This window comes from Sorex fumeus, unplaced genomic scaffold (genome assembly GCF_029834395.1).
Source record: "Sorex fumeus unplaced genomic scaffold, SorFum_2.1 ptg000024l, whole genome shotgun sequence".
Taxonomy (NCBI): domain Eukaryota; kingdom Metazoa; phylum Chordata; class Mammalia; order Eulipotyphla; family Soricidae; genus Sorex; species Sorex fumeus.
Window position 1 is genome coordinate 5,502,962 of NW_026606081.1, and position 19,619 is coordinate 5,522,580.

The window sequence follows — 19,619 nt, forward strand, 5'->3', positions numbered from 1 at the left end:
AGATTGAATTTAAGGCTTACCATGTTGTAGCATATAACAGATAATCCACTATTCTCTTATCCTGATGAAAAATATGAATATTATTTATCCATTTTACCACATTTTATTTATCTGCATATCAGTGCATGAATATTTTAGTTGTTTCTATTTGGAGACTATTATGAAACAGCTGCTGCAACAATTTAGATGCAAGCTTCTTAGGGCTGGGTCAAAGCGCAGCATTCCATATAGTCTTCTAAGCACCACTAGGAGTAATTCATGAGTGCAAGAGTCAGAAGTAAGCCCTGAGCATCACTGGATGTGGATCCCCAAAAAATCAAGTTTCTGTGTGCACATATTTATCTTGAGTACACATCTCAGTGTAGAGTTGCTATAATGTATGCTAGTTCTATAGTTAACATTTTGCGGAACTTGCTAAATATTTTTTAATATTACCATATTATTTCATACTTCTATCAGTGGTAAATATAGCTTATGAACTCTATTGTGAGGTGGTTTTTATTTCTCTTTATATTATCAGGCACTTAAAATATTTTTTAAAAACAGGAGGAGAATATTGTGTTTGGTCATATATTGATAAAAATAATCTCTTTTTTGTTTCCCTGATCTTAATTTTTCTGAATTTCTTAATATAATTAACTTTAATGTACTAGTCAGACTGATTTTCACACTTAATATTACTTCTACTTAATAGTTAATGGTATTTTGTCAATAATTTCTCAGGGATATGATTGAAGTGCCACAAGAATGTTATGCTGTAATGCCATTCCTGGATTTGATTATTTTTTTAAGAAAACTAAATCATGACCAAATACTCATGTCCTTAGCAATGATTTCATACAGGAAGGGCAAATTTATGTACAACAATAACTATGACAATGAATGCAGGAGAAAAACAATTCAAGTTCAAAAATAGTTTAAATTAAAACTATAAAATTATTGATTTTTCTCAATTTAAAACAATTAAATTATTTTCTTGCACAATATATATTGAAATTAGCCATAACCTAGTCTTCTTTTTGTATAAAACTTCAGAATATAGATAGATAATATAAAATTCACACAAAGTTCAGAGGGACGACTTCGAAATATAGGTTTTATCCCACCAACTGCAGGCAGAATTGTTGCTAGGAAAAGTTTCAAAATCTGAAATGACATAAAGAAATAATTAGCACAAATTTTTGTAAAAAAATTTACAGAGACCTCACCAAGTGATGTTGGTATTGTGAGGGTTAATCCTCAGCCCTGCTGTGTGGACTTGACCATTTCATTCTGACCCCAGAAGTGCTTAGGGGTCAACTCCATTTAGTAGTGCTTAGGGTACTTTGTTTAACCGGAAATCAAACTCAAGCATATGTTCTACCACTTCCATTAAATCCTTTGCCCTTGAACAAAATCATTGAGATTTCCTAAATACTAATAACCTCTCAATTTATACCAAATAACACATAAAAGCCCCAAACCACACTCGCACATAATAATGGATGCAGGCATGTTGTTAATCATATACAACTGAATAAAGTCATTTCTGGGGAAGATCTTGTAGGGGTCACCTTCTCTGTTTAGGATCCCGCTGTCTCTGGAATATTAAAGCAAATGAGACAAAAAGCTTTTGACTTCTGTAATAAAATCAGATATCTTCATGTTTCTTTAGTTAATAAAAGTGGGTGCTGAGAGAAAAGTAATTTAACATGAACGTTTTAAATAAGGATGATACTTGCATGTATAAAACTTCCATCTGGCAGTAAACCACGGGTAATCCTGAATCTTTTCTCCCTGGGTTGACCTTTCTTGGACATCAATCTGAACTGGACTGGGGTGTCTGTACATCTCCATCACTTCCCTGGGCATCAGTGTTCTTCAAGTGTTTTTGTGTAGAAGTGCAATGAGATAGAGACTCAGAAGTTATTCTGACTGAAATTTTGGATTTAAAAAAGCATTTGAAATGGTCCTAGATTTTGACTACTAAATATTTTCTGGATATGCCAATCAGCTTACCCTAGATATATATCAAGTCTCCATGAGTCCCATCATGAATTCTTCAGTGTCCTCAGTCCACATCATTGATTTTAACAAATTGACATTTAACTTTTACAGGTTTAATATTTCCCCAACATTTAGCTCTGTAGTGACAAGCTCTTGAAAATAAATCTTCGATGTAGTCTTATGGGATTCTGACACAACTATGTCAGATTTTCAGAATCAGTTTCTCCTGGAGGTATATCTTGAGAGATATTGTATTATAGAAAGTGAGTCTAGATTATCATAGCTATCTTTCAAAGTAAAGGCTCTGAAATTTTCCAATTAAATTTTTCTCTTATTTTAAGTTTTGAGACTAGAAATTGAATAACATGTGTTCTTCCAACTGGAGTTTAACATAAAACAGAAAAAACTTCCAATTGTTTGTGACCAAGGAAAAGTGTGTAAGTTTTAAAAAAACATGATTTTATTCGCCATATTTCAACAATCTAGAACAAATTCAGAGAGATTTATTCCAGTCCATATATTGTAAGAATGATATACTGTGTTTTCTTTCATTTTAGTTTGGGGCCAAACTCAGTGTTTCTTAGAACTTCTTCAGGGGTAAGTCCTGGTGGGGTTTGGGAGACCATATGTGATGGTGGGGATCCAACCTGGGTCTTCTATGAGGAAGGCAAACACCCTACCCATTATACTATCTTTTGTCCCTGAAATGTTCTTTTTTTTCTTTTTCTTTTTTTTTTACTTTTTGGTTCACACCGAGTGGCGATGCTCAGGGGTTACTCCTGGCATTACTTGGGAGGCCATATTGGGCTTCTGGGAGTTAAACCCTGGTCAGCTTCCTGCAAGGCATATGCTTTACCCACTGTACTCTCTTTTACCCCAACCCCTGAAATTTTCTAAGAGGCAACTTCTACCTAAGGTTTTGCTTTCAACATATTTGACATAAAAACAAGCTTTAGAAATATAATTTTAAAATGTGACTTGATCAAAATCCTTTTTATTCTTTTCTTAAATTACACTATGTTTTTGATTATATAATATGTCAACATTCTTTAAGGCAAAAATAATAGCCATAATAACAACTATACAACTCACATTTCTATTTTATGACTAAGAAAATCCAATTGCTTTTTAAGACTTTCCTTTTAATGAGACTTCAAAATCCTTTTTCTATTAGCATTTAACACAATTATAATATGTATTGAAATTAATAATTCTATTGTCTTGCATTGGACTTATTCTTGGTTATCCATTGGTGGGAACTAGGTAATATATTTTTATTGTTCCAATCTACTTCAGTTTATAATTACTATGTTCAATGAGTTTACCATGTATAGAGTTAAGTGTATTTTAATTTGCAAATTCCTAAAAGGTAACTTGATTCTAATTCAATTACTTGGGAATTTGATTTTAAGTCAGCTGTCATATAGAAAAACCTGAATTTGTTTATATTACCTCACTATAATACTTTCCATCTGCTATTATTAGTGTGTACTTTTTGCATATTCTCTACACTTATACAAGATTATTCCATGGTTCAATTTCAGGAATATTAATAAACTATGGTCCAGAAATTCAAGTGTAGATAGCATTGTCTAATCAGCAATGAATACTTCCATCTAAAATAAAATGTGTGGGGTTTGCAATTGGTCACCCTTTTATATTTATGTAATTCTTTCCTTTGCTCTAGGAAAAAAAAGTATTTAATTTATTCCTCCATTACTTATCAGATATTCAAGAAATCCTACCATATGCCAAACATTGTTCTAGACATGAGAAAGTGTGTGGTGAATCATTAAGGCAAGATCTTTGCTGCCATGGGACACATAGGTTAATGGAAGAGACTGTCGCCCAATTAACAGCAAGAAAAAAATCAAGGCCAAAGTATAAATATACAGTGGGTAGGGTGCTTGCCTTGCCACAGCCAACCAGGGTTTGATTCATGCCATTCTATAAGGCCTCCCAAAGCTCCGTGATGAGTGATTCCTGAGTGCTGAGCCAATAGGAACCCTTGATCATAGCCGGATGTGGTCCTCAAAGAAAGTAAACAATGTTCCCCCCAACCCCCCAAAAAAGCCAATAAACAAGATTAAAAAAACTAAAAAGCCAAGTGGAGAGAGAGTTGAGGTGCCTTCATAATGTGGGGTAGTTAAAATCTGGCTTTCTTAGTAGATTACCTATGAAGTAACACTTAATAATGAGATGCAAGAAACCGTGCCAAGATGTGACGGAATGGCTCCCAGGCCCTCTGATCACTGCTTAGAGAAAATTTTTCTTCTAGAGGAAACAATACGATGAAGACTTTACGCTTGTGAATGGTCACCAACTGCCTTCACCATAGCTAAGGCTTCTTTAGCATCAATGGTTATTCTGATAGACAAAATAGAATCCATAATGGTAGGATTAAATTTTCCTATGTTATCAAAACTATATCCCTTTTTGGATTAGTGTACTCTTATCAAAGGGAGAACAGTAGGAGTAAAAAGTAGAATGTGACTTTAGGGAATGAGAAGAAATATGCACTGTCCTCCCATTTTTTATGGATTTGCTCGAGTGGGCACCAGTAACATCTCCATCGTGAGACTTGCTATTCCTGCTTTTGGCATATTGAATATGTCACGGGTAGCTTGCCAGGCTTTGCCATGCAGGCAAGATACTCTCGGTAGCTTGGTGGGCTCTCCCAGAGGGGTGGAGGAATCGATCCCGGGGCGACCTGGTCAGCCGCATGCAAAGCAAATGCCCTACTGCTGTACTATCACTCCAGCCCAAGCATAAGCAATGCCCATCTCTGGTCTAAAATAGCAAAAAAGCTGTGCCATATTTTAATTTTTTGTTTTGTAAGAAAAATCTATGTTTATTTTCTGGTATCTCAATATTATCATGCTGAATTATTACTGAAATTTATTTCTTTAGAAATATGCAGTGCATAAATCTTTAAAAATAGAGAATTCTTGTTAAAACTCCAGGGATTATCAGATTGGTATTTTTCACTCATAAATGCAAATAAGCTTTGTAGTTATTATTATAAGGACCTAGTGGCACTGTTCATCGATTTGTTCGAGCGGGCCCAGTAGCGTCTCCATCATGAGACATAATACTTCTAATATTATAGAAATACTTGTGCTTACATATAAAAGCCTGTATATATCATACACACATGAAAATATACATACATATATACATATTATATCAGAATTACTGAAATAAAAAATACCACCAAGATAAAATAAAGCAAACAAAATTAAAGTAAAACCTTGATACCCCCAAACTTAAAGTGTTTATATCATATATATAGATAGTATATACCCATAAACTTGCACGTACACACTCTAACACAAGTTCCAACATGCAACCAGTCTTCCTATTGAGAGAGAAGATTGGTGAAATCAAAAAGCTAGGTTGAGTTCACTCAGAATCATAGTGTTCGGTCACAGAATAGTAAGCACTCAATTTAGTTCAATGCTCCCTCCTGGGGTAAGTGACAGGCCAGCATAGAAAGTGCCTGCACAGACAATAACTTTATTCTTTCCAAACTCTCCTAATTTGATTATTGCTCTTGCCTTAAGAGTAAGTAGGATAGTTTGTGAACCACTTAAAGAGAGTGATGCCCATGAAAATGAATGGGTTCCGGGTGATTCTGCTGCAGGACTAAGAAGAAATTAGATACTGACAAAGGGAGAGAGGCCATGACTTAATGAGTACCAAGTGCTGTGATGATGTTGACCTTGTTTCAGGAAAAATTATATGACTAAAATGCTCCTTCACCCTTTTCTAAAAGGGAAAAGAATACTGTTTGAAACTCCTATACTTTGCTTTATTTTATTTTTAATTTTTCCTTACTATTACAGCTATTTGCATTGTGGACAAGAAAATGATTCCATAATATGAGGAATGTTTAAAAAGTATTTTTTTTATCTTGGAAGACAGCAATAATAATGACTTCTTTTGCCAATTGCTTATCACCCTACCACAAACAATTATTTCTAATCACAACCCAGTATAAGGTATAATGCTTTGGAATAGAATAACTATTAACTGGGTATCTTAGTTCTAGCTGAAACTACAATGACTATTTCTGCATGTTCTCTGAAATATTTCAAATGATTAAAGTCATCCAACCCATTTTTATATCAATTTTCCCTTATGTTGAGATTCCTTTGTCAGATTCCTAATCTTACTGTGACTCAGTAAGAGGAAAATTTTAAGAAATACAGAAGTGGATGTACTTTGTGAAGACTTGAGAGGGAAATACATGAATTTCCAAATTTACTATCCTTGTGAAATAATTCTCACATAGAACTCTTTACTGTAGGTGATCATTTGTTAATCTGGGACAGTGTAAACTTAGTCATAAACTGTATGTAAGACGTTCATATTTTAGAGAAAGGCGATGTAAATTATTCATCTATTAATACCTAAGGTATAACATAGCTCAAAGTCTTGACCAAGCAGATTTTCAATAAATGTTTGTATGATTTATAATCATGCGTGTTCCATATCTCTTCTTATGGGACAAATTTAATCAGGAAAAGTAAATATATTTTTGCAAGTGAAGTATCTCATAAGATTAATTATCTCATATATAATTTTGTGTTCCTTTTCCTCTTTTTGTGGCTGAATTGATGCAAATAATAAACATTAAAGTTACAGAAGTGACCTTAGGTAATTGTTTTCTCAGTGTTTCTGTTTTATAGTCTCGACTACATGCTGCTTTATTTATGACACTATTTATAGGTCTCATAATAATTGGTAAAAGGTTGCAAATCTGGTTCCTATAACCCTGAATATATCCCAGAACCATCTTGTAAGTGATTTCTTAATCTGTGATTCCCTCTCTTTTTCCTACCAGCCAGTGACTTCCCAGTTTCACCCAGACTAATTTTACAAAGAAAATACTCAGAATCAATTGGCAAGTGATTACAAGTCATTAGCTTCTTGCTGGGCTAATTAGAAGTCATTAACATTAAGGGTTAGGACACAGGATACCTTTGCCTTGTGTTTCTGAATCCAATTTGAAACTGCACATGAAAGAGAACACTAAAATTCCATAACAAAATTTATTTTAAAAGTGGCAGTCTTCAATCCAAAAACGTCCCAGTAGTGTTTAACAAAATAAATAAATAAACAGGCAAAATTAAGAACTCACTTTTGAAAAAAAGTGACCTCCCATTGATTTGGACTGTATTCAAAAATCCTGTTGGACCAATTCCTGTAAACAAAATTAGTTTTCCCAAGGGCCCCAGGGTACTTAAGTTCCAGTTATCTTGCCCTAGAAATGTCTCAACTACTTAGAAAACTATAGTAATGACCTTCCTTACTGATAGAACATACACACCTATAAACTCATGCATGTGTATACATCTAAACACACACACATATATACCTAAATATTTAACTAGATAAGGACAGAATTAAAGTTCAAATTGAGCTAAACATGCAAAGCCACATTTTAGGCTGTAATGTCTCATTCTACATATGTACTTGAGTTTACTGAATACTTGAGTGCTTATATATTCATTCCTAGCAGGTAAGCTAATTCTATTAGGCATTCACTGGACATTTAAATTATTTCATTTGGTAGTTTTATGACAATAATGACATTTATAAGTTAAAGAATTATACATCAAAGATTTAGTTTGTATGACAATATATATTTGCAACTGTAATGATTTCAGACATTGAAATAACTTGAAAAGTTTCTATTTTGGTTTAATTTATCTACATTGGGATTTTGAACATCACTTTCAATATATGTTTCTCTTAAGAAAAATCTGTGCACTGAACACAAGCTATAGTCACAATGAGAATAAAAGCATTATAGGTTTTTTTTTTAAATCAAAATAATAGGTTGAGGGAATTGGATGAGACTGTTCTATAAAATCTCTACCCTTTACAGCTGTCCCGTTGAGAAACTTAGTTAACATTTGTAAGCATTAATTTTCTCTTGTGCAAAATGGAGATAATGAAACACAGATGATAGTTAGATTTAATTAGTATGTGAAAACATCTGAAACAATGTTTTGCACATGATAAATATTAGTATCAACAGATAGATGTCCAATAATTGTTTTGAGAGTAAATTCATTCTGATTTAAAATGAATATTTTTTTGGATCATAGTTAATAATTTTAAAACAGACTAAACTGATCCAAATAGTAAGTTGGATAAAGCTAGGGACTATGGATATTTCCTGTGACTCTAGTCTATAAGGATAAAATTTTTCTTTCAGGCTCTCTGCCATCTCAGCCAGCCTGCGTATCTATCTCAGGCCCTTTGATTTCTCATTCAATCCTCCTGGTACACAACCATACCCTGCAGTTATGAATCGCATGGCTGCATATGCAACAGCTCTACTGACTACATCTCACATTGTGCACTTATATCACCCATCACTGAGTGTGACCAGCTAGGAAAGGAGAAGAGCAACACCCCACCTAATCCCTCAGAGAATCCCAGGAGGTGATACAAAGATTCACCCTTAGAGCACAATAGGCACAGCAGGGAAACTGCTAGAAACCACCAAACAATAAGTTAAAATAATAGCACAGAAAGTGCTGGTAGTACCAAGCAGTTCTGTTGCTCTCAGAATTCACTTTAGGGTCCAAAAGGATAATAGAGCAGGTAGGACATTTTCTTTGCCTGCAGCTGACCCATGTTTGATTTCTGGCACTCCATTTAGTCCCCCAAGTTCTTCTAGGAGTGATCTCTGAGCTCAGAGCCAGAAGTAGCCCCCGAGCATTGCCAGGTATGGCCCCCAAACCAAAGAAAATGGCTTTCAAGATGCCATTTGAGCATATTTAAGGAACTCAAAGAAATGGTGGCATAAGTAGTTACCAAAGCACAAGAAGTAACGAGAATAGAAATGAAAAAAACTACAACTACAATAAATGACAAAAATTGAGAGTATGGTAGGTGAAATAGAAAATTCAGTAGAATTTGGATTTTCTAAGGTCAATGACATTGAATCATTGAACATCTAGATTCAATATCATGATGTCCTCTCCATATGTTTTCCTCAATATAATTTATGGGTTCAGGTCTAATATCAAGATCTTTAATAAAATTTTATGTGACTTTCATGCATGATGTAATAATGGGATCTGAGTTCACTTTTTTTTGCTTGTGACCAACCAGTTTTCCTTACACTGTTTGTTGAGGAGGACTTTCTTGCTCCACTCTGGCATTGGAATACCACTCAGCTATAAGAAAAGAACTCATACAATTTATTGCTATGTGGATCTGAATAGTATGTTACTGAGTGAAGTTCGGTCATGGTCACGGTCCTCCCATTGTTCTTCGATTTTCTTGCGGGTCCAGGAAGATTGTGAGACTTTTTACTGTGTTTTGGCATATTGAATACGTCACGGGGAGCTTGCCAGGCTTTGCCGTGTGGGCGAGATACTCTCGGTAGCTTGCCAAGCTCTCCGAGAGGGGCAGAGGAATCGAACTCGGGTCGGCCATGTTGGGTGCATGCAAGGCAAACACCCTAACTGATTTAAGTTAGTCAGAAGAATAGGTATTGGTACAAAAAGATCTCCCTCATATGTGGCATATAAAGAAAGATAGTAAGGAAATTTACAAATTTACAAAGACAACAGAAACTTCAAACTTTAATAGGAAGCTGATTAGGGCAGGGTGACTGCGGAGTTTTCATTCTTGGTGGAGACACCGGACTAATGTTGGAGGATAAAGAATACTCTGCTGGAGGGTTTGTTTAAACTAAAATAAACCTACAAAAGTACGGAGCTAGGAAAAGACACAAAAACAATAAACCTCAGTAAAAGACCACAACAGCAAAATGACTGCAGCTGAGGAAAAGATCGGTGAGCTCCAAGCTGAGATGCAGGGAATCTCTAGAAAATAAGATGGAAGACAGTCTGAAAAGAAATGAACAGTACACCTGAGGACTATAGGATGAGTTCAAGAGCAGCGGTATAAGAATCAGTAGAGTCCTTCAAACGTCCACTGTTTGCAAAAATTGAGAAACACAATGAACAGAGAATAGGTGATCTAAGTCATAATCTCTTTATGTGTATGAACACATGTGTGTGTGATGTACCATCTCAGCTTTAAGGAAATCACAAAATGAAAACATTTTGCACTTCTGCAAAGTCATTTGAGGTTTTTTTTTTTTTGCTTAATTTTTAATTAGTGAAACACCATGACTTACAAAAGTTCGTACTAGGGTTTCGGTTATACAATGATCGAGTACCCATCCCTCCACCAGTGCCCATTCTCCACCACCAGTGATCCAAGAAGTCCCCCCCCCCCATTATATCCCCCCACTCCACCCCGCCTTTGTGGCAGGGCATTCCCTTTTGCTCTCTCTTTCCTTTAGGTTGTTGTGGTTTGCAATAGAGTTCTTGAGTGGCCATAGTCTTTGGTCTATAGTCTATTTTCAGGATGCATCTCGCATCCCGAGTGAATCCTCCAAACGTACCTTACTGGGTGTTCCCTTCTCTATCTGAGCTGCCTTTCCCCCCAGCATATGAGGCCAGCTTCCAAGCTATGGAGCAGACATCCTGGTACTTATCTCAATTATTCTTGGTTGTTTGTCTCCCATTCTGTTATTTTATATTCCTTCCCAAGATGAGTGCAGTCTTTCAATGTCTGTCCCTCTCTTTCTGGCTCATTTCACTTAGCATGATACTGTCCATGTAAAATCACTTGTATGCAAATTTTATGACTTCATCTTTTCTAACAACTGTGTAGTATTCCATTGTGTAGAAGTACCAAGTTTCTTTAACCAGTCATCTGTTCTCAGGTACTCGGGTTTTTTCCAAATTTTGGCTATTGTGAACAGTGCAGCAATGAACATACAAGTGCAGACATCATTTCAACTGTACTTTTTTGCCTCTCTGGGATATATTCTCAGGTATTTCTGAGTCAAATGGGAGCTCAATTTCTAATTCTTGAGAATTGTCCATATTGCTTTCCAAAAGGACTGAACCAGTCGGCATTCCCACCAGCAGTGAAGGAGGGTCCCTTTCTCGACATATCCGCAGCAATACTGGTCGCTTTTGTTCTTTTGAATGTGGGCCAGTCTCTGTGGTGTGAGATGATACCTCATTGTTGTTTTCATCTGCATCTCTCTGATGATTAGTGATATAGAGCATTTCCTCATGTGCCTTTTAGTCATTCAGATTTCTTCTTTGACAAAGTTTCTGTTCAATTTGTCATTCCATTTTTTGATGGGGTTGGATGTTTTCTTCTTGTCTAGTTCACCCAGTGCTTTGTATATCCTTGATATCAACCCCTTATCAGATGGGTATTGGGTAAATATCCTTTCCCATTCTGTAGACTGTCTTTGTATTTTGGTCACAGTTTCTTTGAGTTGCAGAAACTTCTTAGTTTAAGATAGTCCCATTTGTCTATCTCAGTTTTCACTTGCTTGGCCAATGGCACGTCATCTTTGAAGATAACATTAGCTTCAATGTCATCGAGGGTTTTTCCAACCTTGTCTTCAATGTACCTTATGGATTCCTGTCTGATGTTGAGGTCTTTAATCCATTTTGATCTTACTTTTGTACATGGTGTTAGGTAGAGACTGAGCCCATTTTTTTGCATGTAGCTGTCCAGTTTTGCCAGCACAATTTGTTAAAGAGGATTTCCTTGCTCCACTTCACATTTATTGTTCTCTTATCAAAGATTAGCTGATCATATATTTGGGGGGGGGTGTCAGTATATTCAATCCTGTTCCATTGATCTTCAGCTCTGCCTTTGTTCCAGTACCATGCTGTTTTAATTATTACCACTTTGTCGTAGAGTTTGGGGTTGTGGAGGCTGATTCATAGCACAGCGGTAGGGCGTTCGCCTTACAAGCGGCCAACATGGCCGACCCGAGTTCGATTCCTCCGCCCCTCTCGGAGAGCCCGGCAAGCTACCGAGAGTATTTGATATGCCAGACACAGTAACAACAAAGTCTCCAATGGAGACGTTACTGGGCCCGCTCAAGCAAATCGACGATCAACGGGAGGGCCTTTACCTTTTACCTTTTCTTTTTTCAAGAATTGCTTTACAAATGGAGCAAACACTCCTGAAATTCATATGGAACATTAAGCCTCCACGAATAGCTTTTATTTTTCTTTTTGAAGCACACCCAGTGATGCTCAGGGATCACTTTTGACTCTGAAGTCAGGAATTTCTCCCAGTGGTTCTCAGGTAACCATATGGGATGCTGGGTTGACCATGTGCAAAGCAAATGCACTAACCTCTGTACTGTTGCTCAGGGCCCTTATGTGAATATTGTAACTATTCTTTTCATAATGTGACTGTTTTTTCTTTCTTTCTAGGGGAGGGGTAGTAGTGTGCAAATTTATTTATTGTATGGATCCTTGATGTACTGTTTATTTTTGTGGGCCAGGACCACAGTGTATTGATTGCACTACAATAGGTTCAATAGGTTCGTTCCTAGAGACCAGCTCAGTGTCTGGCACATCTTTGTGTTTCTTCCAGAAAGTTTGTTAATTCAAACCTTCTTCCAAGGTATCAGAACCTCTTTGCTGTTTGGCATTCCCAGTGGAAAGGTACACAGGAGGCCTCAGTGGCTTGAAAGTACCTGAGCAACTGTGAAACCAGGAGTTTCATTTCTGGAGCAGTACATGTGCCAAGATGATCTTGACGGCCCCATGGTTTCATTAAGTATGACTTCCCCCAGTTCCATCCAAGCTTCAGCAAACTGCAAGATAAGCCATCTTTTCTCATAGCTGAGCAGTATTTTTGTCTGTGAAATGAGGTGATTTATCTAGTTATTTACTAAACTGTCCATAGACAGTTGAGCTTCTGTGTTGTTGGTTTTGTTTGTTAAGTTTAGTTGGCTTTGCTTCTTTTCCATGTAATTTGGTGTGCAATAGCAGTACTGTAGAATTTGGAGGTGCTAAAGGGATTTGAAATTTGTGGTGCTCTAGAGGACATTAAAGAACAAAATAATATACTCTATCATTGCAGCATCATTGCAGAGTGTCCTGCCCCCATGCCTGGCTGTCCTCACCGGGGCCCCTTGGAGGGGGGCGGGTTGAGTTTCCCTCCCTGCCCCGAGCAGAGCCCCAGCAGCTGAAAACCTCCAGACCCAGCCACAGCCATGCTGAGACCACTCTCCACACTTTTGGACAAGCCTCATGCATGAAGGAACCTGCAGAGGAACCCAGACATGCATGTCCTGGGGCTGAGATCTCCAAGCCTGCTCGGATCAAGACTGGGCCTTCTCCACCCAGATCCTCCATCTTCTAGTAGATAGGCATTACACCCACCAGCTGCTGCTGGCGCCAGGTGTTCCCATTAATGGCCAAGACCCAGAGACTATAAAACCCAGCTCCTGGAAGAGAAACCCGCAGAGTCTCCTGCCCCTGCACCTGGCTGTCCTTACCGGGGCCCTTTGGAAGGGGGCGGGTTGAGTTTCCCTCCCTGCCCCGAGCAGAGCCTCAGCAGCTGAAAACCTCCAGAACCAGCCACAGCCATGCTGAGACCACTCTCTACTTGTCCGGACAAGCCTCATGCATGAAGGAACTGGCAGAGGAACCCAGGCATGCGGGTCCCGGGGCTGAGATCTCCAAGCCTGCTCGGATCAGGACTGGGCCTTCTCCACCCAGATCCTCCATTTTCCAGTAAGTAGGCGTTACACCCACCAGCTGCTGCTAGTGCCAGGTGGTCCCATCAATGGCCAAGACCTAGAGACTATAAAACCCTGCTCCCGGAAGCTGACATCTTATTATCTCGTTTTTACTTTGGAGAACCTAGAAGGCTACCAAAAGTATCCTGCCAGCAGAGTCTGGCAAACTTCCCGTGTCATGCTCAATATGCCAAATACCAGTAACAATGATAGGTATCATTCTCCTAGTCCTGAAAGAGCATTGAATATGGCTCTTTTAAAATCTCAGGGCTAGGAAGAAGGAGACATTAGGGTGCCTGCTCGAGGCAATCGATGAACAACAGGATGATCGTGATCATGATCGTGATTGCAATATATGATTTGAAATCAGAGCATAAAAATTAAAATTAAATTTGAAACATGAAAATAAATGGTGACCTAATACAAGCAGTTGTCCGTTGGGTGAAGAAAACTGAACCCACTTAGGTGGAGACTGAAAGAAGAGAAGAGAAGAGAAGAGAAGAGAAGAGAAGAGAAGAGAAGAGAAGAGAAGAGAAGAGAAGAGAAGAGAGTAGCATAGACAAGAATTTGATAATTTTTTCTAATGGGATCAGAGAAACTAGGCTTCAACTGGAGCAGGATTTAAGACATAATTCTTTTACTTATAAGGTTAGATATACATAAGTAATTTAATGTTACAGGACTTTCTGTGTAGGACAGGAACTAGGAACAACAAAAAAAGTAGTTCTACCATGAATATCTGATTATTTCTGAGAGAGTTACTTTGACAACATTAAATGTTGTGTATCACTGTAACACTGTCGTCCCATTGTTCACAGATTTGCTCAAGTGGGTGCCAGTAACATCTCCATTCGTCCCAGCCTTGACATTTTAGCAACCTCTCCTTACTAGTCCTTCCCAACGCCACCATATTGGAGACTCTTTCAGGATCAGGGGAACGAGGCCCATTATTGTTACTGCTTTTGGCATATCGAATATGCTACTGGTAGCTTGCCAGGCTCTGCTATGCAGGTAGGATACCCTCGGTAGCTTGCCGGGCTTTCTGAGGGGGACAGAGGCTCCAGGAAAAAGTGCATTGCTCTCTTCTGGGAGTTCTTGGTTTTGACCATTGATGAGATTACATGTACCCGGGGACAGTGTGTGGGTGTGGTTGCCAAGCTACTGAAAAACAGGGGATCTGGGTGAAGGAGGCACAGTCTCATTCTGAGCAGACTTGGAGATCTCAGCACCCGGTCTGCATATCTGGGTTCCTTTGCCAGTTCCTTCATGTGTGAGGCTCATCTGAACGTGTGGAGAGTGGCCTTGAGCATGGCTGTGTCTGGGTTCTGGAGGTTTTTGGCTGCTGGGGATCTGCTTGGGGCAGGGAGGGAAACTCAACCCGCCACCCTCTGAGAGGATCCCAGTAAAGACAGCCTGGTGCGGGGGAAGGAGCTGAAAATGTCGTGTAAAGAACGCAATAATAACTATGTGATCAGGTGATAAAATTGTGCCCATAGAAGTCAGACACAGTAACAACAAAGTCTCCTATGGAGACATTACTGGGCCCGCTCGAGCAAATCGACGATCAACAGGAGGGCCTTTACCTTTATAAAACTTTAAATCCCTAAATTATAATCAAGCTCTACGATTATTAGCAATAACTTTGGAAAAGCACATTGTCTTAGTTCCCACTGACACAGCTGAAATGAAAGGAGAATCACTAAGAGTAAGACCAGGTTAGGCCGTTAAGGTCTATCTAATGCAGCAGAGAGAGAGAGAGCAGGAGAAAGGCTGCTGACTTTGATATAGGAAGAATCACAGATTTCAATGAATTCAAGAAAGATAGAAACGAAAATGCAGACAGAAGTGGTTGGTAAGTGGGAGGAAACCATCTCTTCAAAGAAATATAGTCACCGTGTGTGAGAGATAAATGAGATGGTAAAAGGAAGGAGTCACAGTATCAATCCATTGTTATCACCAAACAAGAACACACTAAGTGAATATTCTGTCTTTTGAGGAACTTAGAATTCTTGTTTCACTGAAAATGCTCATGAAGTCACCCATATCAAGTGAAAGTATAAAGCAGTATTTTAGAAACACACTAAATTTTTTTAAGTGTTTTCCTGATCATGAATTAGGATGGTTTTGAGAGAAGGCACACAATAAATTCCAAACCCGAGAGTAATTTGGTGCAATCAAAGCAAAATTTAGTTATGGGTTAGAAATTTTAAGATCTTCGACAAATGAACTCTAACCTTGTATGCTTGAGTTTTCTTATCTATAAAGTGAATAAATTAGATTAAACCATTTTGAAGGTCTACTCAGACCTACAATGCCATGGTCCTATGATAATCATATTTCTGTTTCTAAAGGTTTGAATATATGTGAAATAGAAGAAGGAATTGCCAGAAGCAAGCATGCAGATCTGACTACGAGCTTCACAGGCCAGAAAGATCCTGAAACCCCATACTATTATTTTTTCTTGCCAAAAAGTATGTGACATATAGATGCATCAGAAAAGGATATCTTAGTTCTTAAATTATATTGGATACAGGATCTGTAAGTGCAACTATATATGCTGCTTTAGTATAGTTCCTGAGGTCGCCTTGTGATTAGTAGCATGTGTAGACTAGTATAAAGGGATTTATTTGGGGGGAGATTTGAGACATTATCTGATTATTTAATGCTTCTTTGATTGATGCTGAAATGAGATAATGGTAACCTAGTATTTGTCACTATTCAAATCTTACTTCAAGTGCTCAGTGTAATCCTCATAATAAAGATCAAGCTAACACCTGACAAGTGTTCAACATTTCATTTGTTTTTAAAATATAAAGCAAACATTCAGCTTGAATTATTGACTAAATCCATTTGGATCACTTTAGTCATGGGCAAACTAGATGAAAGTCAGCACTGTTCAATACTTTATCTCTAAAATGATTGTCAATCTAATATTTAATAATAGAACTTTCAGACTGCATATCGTATTTCATCCATGAACTTTGTAAAAGCAACTGTTGAATTGAGGATACTTTAGTCAATCTGTAAAGGTGACTCTGGAGAATGTGGTAGACTGGCATAAAGTTTTTGTCCTGAAATATTTCATTCACTGAAAAGTGAAATTCCCAAGGAATGATTTTGATTCCCAGATAGCTTTTAAGCAATTATCCCTGAACTGCTGCACTCAGCCCCAAGACAGCCAATTAACTGTCATGACCCAGAAGAGAACTTGGAAAGGGGAATATTAGAAAGCAAACCCTCAATTTTCACATTCTAATCACTGCAGCCTGATCTCTGAAAAAGACGTCTATAAAAGCAGTTTTGTATTTCTCCACTTCCTTTATGGAAATCAATCTAAGGCTTTGATTTCTGCATCAACATTTCACTGACCAAGATGTGCAGTGCTTGAACAAGTCTAAGTAGAGTTGCCCTAATTTTCATGAGACAAACTTTCATTTGTAAAACAAAATGCAAATCTTAGAACTGAAAAACTTACAGGACAACCAGATCACTACTTTCCAAATTTCTCCCGCTTGATGAGGATTTTTCAAAACTGTGTTCAAGCACATCCATGAGAAACAAAAGGTAATAGTTTCATTTTATTCTTTGTCACCACATCCTGGGTTACTCTTTGTGCGCTGAGAATTATAGGATGGAAACTAAAGCTTTTTTTCCCACTTCTTCTCTCTATAGGACCACCTCATGATGCATGAATTGGGTCTTGAAATAAAAAATAATTCAGGATTATAAATAAACTTCAGGATAAATTGTCATAATGGTATTAAGAAAAGCTAGGAAAATAGCATATGATAGAATTGCATGTAGGTAGACTATAACTGTCTTTAAGTATACAAGGTATTGTAGGAGTCAAATATTATTCAGAGAAAATGGATTTAATTGCTGAATTTTTCTTTTTTTTATGTAGGAGTATTGCTATTTATTCAGCCATTGATTAGGCTGATTGAATTGGGCATGAACTTCATCTTAATTTTTTTCCCTTTTATAATTTTATTTATTGAATCACCGAAATCTCCCTTCCGAAATCCGACACGCCATTTTGTCAGTAAAGAAACAAACAGCACCCGGCCCAGACAAGGTCAGACCTGAACACCTGAAGAACCTGCCGTCAGTACTCATCAATACACTGGCTCGGCTCTTCACTCGCTACCTATCTGAATGCAAGGTTCTGTCCCAATGGAAAACCAGCAGGACCGTACTACTTTCAAGAAGGGAGACATCCATGACATTGGCAACTATCGCCCGATCTGCCTATTGTCTGTCATCTACAAGTTGTTCACTCGAATCATCCTAAATAGGATTGGCAGAACACTAGATGAAGGACAACCATGCGAGCAAGCCGGCTTCCGCAAAGGATTCAGCACCATCGACCATATCCACATGATAACCAAGCTCATTGAGGTTTCTAGGGAGTTCAAGATGCCGCTCTGTCTAACGTTCATTGATTTAAAGAAGGCCTTTGATTCTGTTGAGACGGAAGCGGTCATCAAAGCCCTAGCCAATCAGGGCATTCAAGCCCAATACATCAGGATCCTCCGTGAGCTGTATTGCGGATTCACTACCAGGATCTCACCATTCTACAAAGAAGTGATCGTTGATGTTAAGAGAGGGGTGCAGCAGGGTGATACCATTTCACCGAAACTCTTCCGTGCCACCCTCGAGAACATCATGCGATGACTGGAATGGGAAGGAATGGGAGTGAAGATAGATGGTCGGCAACTACACCACCTCCACTTTGCTGATGACATTGTTTTAATAACACCAAACATCAGCCAAGCTGCACAAATGCTGGCCGACTTTGACCGTGAGTGTGGAAAGGTAGGACTACAGCTGAATTTTACAAAGACAATGTTTATGAGAAACAGCCTCGTTCCTGACGCCCCATTTGCTCTCAAGGGAATGACCATCTCCGAATGCAACAGCTATGTGTACCTAGGTCGAGAAGTCAACATGACAAATGACCTGGCACCTGAGCTGCGCAGGAGGAAGAGAGCGGCTAGGAACGCCTTCAAGCACGTCGAAGCAATAGCTAAGAGGATGAAGAACCTCCGGCTCCGGGCACATCTCTTTGATTCTACTGTTCTTCCTGCATTAACATATGCCTCAGAGACCTGGGCCCTACCCAAACAGGATGAGAATGCTATTCAGGTCTCCCAAAGAAGAATAGAAAGAGCTATGCTTGGAATATCACGTTTCACTCAAATGAGAGAAAGAATCCGGAGTTCTGACATTCGTCGACGATCAAGAATCAGGGACGCTGTCTCATTTGCCAAGGTGTCGAAAATCAGATGGGTGGGCTGGTCACGTAATGAGATTTAAAGATGACCGCTGGACTAGAGCTGTTACTGATTGGATTCCATGGGATGTCAAGAGACCGCGTGGCCGCCCACCTACCAGATGTTCAGACTTCTTCGTGAAGATCATGAACAATTGGTTTGAGGCTCTTCATGTTCCCAGAGCGAACAGATGCCATTGGGCTACACTAGCACACGACAGGGACAAATGGAGACATTACTGGCGCCCGCTCGAGCAAATAGACGACTAACGGGAAGTTAAGTGATTAAGTGATTAAGTGATTGAATCACCGAGAGAGCAGTTACAAAGCTTTCTGGTTTAAGTCACTGTTATACAATGAAACACCCGTCCCTTCACCAGTGCCCATTTTCTACCACTAAAACCCTAGTATACGGTCCATTCCACACCTTCCCCCACCTGTGGGGTAGATGATTTCCACATTACTCTCTATTATGTTTCAATATTTTGACACCAGACCCACCATTATTATTTGGGATTTTATCCCAACACTCAGATCTGCTGAAAAGGCAACAGTAGACAATTTGTTTTCTATTGCTGGTTATGAATAACATATGATGTTGCACGGCCGCAGTAGTGGCTGGGAGATTTTGGAATTCCAAAATTTTAACAATTAAATCTGGGTAGATTTCTGCCAAAACCTGCTGGCTTCCAAGATTTGTTCCTGAATATCTTGGATCATGGCCGTTAAGCAGCGTGATCAGAAGTAGAGAGGCCG